Genomic DNA, 3,004 nt, shown 5'->3' with positions numbered 1-3,004 from the left:
TATATGGAGCCGTGCGTTGCCACCATTTTCCCTCCTGACTTGTAGAGTGAGGGAGACAGACCTCTGTCTCATTCTGTGGGTGGTGGTGTCAGGTGGGGTCAGTGCGTGCTCTGTAGGGGGAAAAAAAAAGAGAAAAAACAACTTTGCAGAAGACTCTTGTGTGGGTGCACTCTTGTTTTTGTTATATGACTATTAATTAAAACATAACTTTTATTAACTCATTTAAAATAAATCCTCACTCTCATACTCCACCATGTTTGGTTAATAGGATGTATTTGTATCTATACACACAAAAGTGCTTCAAAAATTGGAAATGTTCTGGTTAGTCTATCACCAAAAGACTTGTAGGGGGATGTAGACACTATAGTTCTACATCCAATTCCTAACCAACCAGCACAAGCGAAGCTTTTTTTAATGAGACCTCAATGGGTCATGATTGACCGGACCATTCTTATCAGGAGTATGTATCCTAACAACAGTATATGCACATATAGGGGTGCCTGCTAGATTCCCCCGTAATTTGGAGACAATAAGTTTAGCTGATTTTAGCTTTAGATATCTAAAAGAAGAAAGAAACCAGAAGAAAAGAGGGAAAAAAGGGGAGAGAGAAAGTGGTGATCCTGCTGTTGGTATCCGGTCGGAGAGGGTCATTAATTACAACACCGGGTATTCTCTGGGGGTCTCCCTCACAGGTACTGACCCAGCCCGCCACCGTTTTGCTTCCAAGATCGGACGAGATCGGGCTCTGTCGGTGGGGTATGGTAGTAACTTTTTGACGCAATTGCTGTTCCTGTCACTACGGTGTCCCTGTGATGTTAGGGGTGCTGTCCTTGCTGTCACTGGTGTTTCATGTGCTGTTAAGGGTGCTGTAGCTGTACATGGGTGTTGCTGTCCTGGCTGTGTCACTGTGTTTTCCAGGGGGCAGGGGCAGGGGGCCTCCTGTGTGCAGTGAAAATACAGGGGTGCTGATCCTGTCTTGTATGCTATAAAAATTCAGGGGTGCTATTGTTACTATAAATATATACTGGCCCTGTCTTGTATGCTGTAAAAATTCAGGGGTGCAGTGAAAATAAATGTACACTGGCCCTATTCTGTATGCTGTCAGAATTCTGGGGTGCTGTTGTTACAATAAATGTACACTGGCCCTGTCTTGTATGCTGTAAAAATTCAGGCGTGCTGTTGTTAAAATAAATGTACACTGGCCCTGTCTTGTATGCTGTAAAAATTCTGCTGTAAAAATTCAGGGGTGCTGTTGTTACAATAAATGTACACTGGCCCTGTCTTGTATGCTGTAAAAATTCAGGGGTGCTGTTGTTACAATAAATGTACACTGGCCCTGTCTTGTATGCTGTAAAAAATTAGGGGTGCAGTGAAAATAAATGTACACTGGCCCTGTCTTGTATGCTGTAAAAATTCAGGCGTGCTGTTGTTAAAATAAATGTACACTGGCCCTGTCTTGTATGCTGTAAAAATTCAGGGGTGCTGTTGTTACAATAAATGTACACTGGCCCTATCTAGTATGCTGTAAAAATTTAGGGGTGCTGTTGTTATAATAAATGTACACTGGCCCTGTCTAGTATACTGTAAAAATTCAGGGGTGCAGTGAAAATAAATGTACACTGGCCCTGTCTTGTATGCTATATAAATTCAGTGGTGCTGGTGTTACAATAAATGTATACTGTCCCTGTCTTGTATGCTGTAAAAATTCAGGGGTGCAGTGAAAATAAATGTACACTAGCCCTGTATGCTGTAAAAATACAGGGGTGCTGTTAAAATAAAAGTACACTGGTCCTGTATGCTGTAAAAATACAGGGGTGCTGTTGTTAAAATAAAAGTACACTGGTACTGAATGCTGTAAAAATACAGGGGTGTTGTGAAAATACAGGGGTGCTAGCACTGTCCACGGTTGCGATGTCTAGACCTGACCTTCACAACACTGTATGGGAAGAGGAGGCTCCTACCACCATTTGCATGCCCTCTGCAACTGCTGGTAGCACCGTCAGTCCAGTTGCTGATATTGAGATTGAGGATGTCACTGTAGAAGTACACCAGAATAAGGAGAATATTGATATAGCTGGCGCTGAGGAGGAAGTTAACGAGAAGGATTCTGATGGTGATGTGGTTTGTTTGAATAAGGCACCAGTGGAGACAGTTGTTGTCCGTGGGATGAAAAAGCCCATTGTCATGCCTGGGCAAAATACCAAAAATGCCACCTCTTCGGTGTGAAATTATTTCTCCACAAATCTAGACAACAGGTGTCAAGCCATCTATTGCCTTTGTCAGTAGGGGTAAGGACATTGACCACCTAGGAACATCCTCCCTTATACGTCACCTGCAGCGCATTCATCATAAGTCATTGTCAAGTTCAGAAACTTTGGGTAATAGCATAAGCAGTCCACTGACACCTAAATGATGTAGTTTGTTTGAATATTATTTCTCTGCATAGGCGTGCTCAGGGGGGGGGTGCCTGGTGCGCACAGGCACCCCCTAATGTCTGTCACCCCCTCACACACACCTGCTGCTGCAGTATCGGCGATCGCCGAGTGTGCTCATTTCTGTCCTCCCGCCCATTGCGCCCGCCACCCCCTCCACTCAGTCTGGCTGTCATTCATTTGTATGGGTGCAGCATCACTGACGTAATCCTACTCCCAGTTCCTCTAACCTGTGGGATGTGTCGTGATGATGTCATGCCACGTGCATGCCCGCTCATGCTCCCACCCACGCGCTCTCTCTCCTCATCATGTGCCAACGCCACAGAATACAGCGTTCCTCTTGGAGGAGGACTGTTATGAACCACAGGTAGTGGTTCATTCCTATTTTATGTTTATAGTTGTCTTGCAGGCCAGGATTTCCCGTTGCTCTGGTTTAAGAATACTCTTGTTTGCTGCCGGTGGTGAGTCTGTGTAATTGCAGCTTGTTCCCATGTGTTCAGCCTCACCTGTCTGTTGATTGCACCTCTCAGTTGTGCAGCAGGGCAGCTGCACAACATAATTAATTAAGACTC

General features: G+C 44.7%; 1 pseudogene; it reads right to left on the bottom strand.

Moving 5' to 3' along the window:
* Positions 1–651: 651 nt before the first annotated feature.
* Positions 652–770, bottom strand: LOC135052343 (5S ribosomal RNA; annotated as a pseudogene).
* Positions 771–3,004: the final 2,234 nt, after the last annotated feature.

This window comes from Pseudophryne corroboree, chromosome 2 (genome assembly GCF_028390025.1).
Source record: "Pseudophryne corroboree isolate aPseCor3 chromosome 2, aPseCor3.hap2, whole genome shotgun sequence".
Taxonomy (NCBI): domain Eukaryota; kingdom Metazoa; phylum Chordata; class Amphibia; order Anura; family Myobatrachidae; genus Pseudophryne; species Pseudophryne corroboree.
This window is presented reverse-complemented; position numbering and strand designations above follow the sequence as displayed.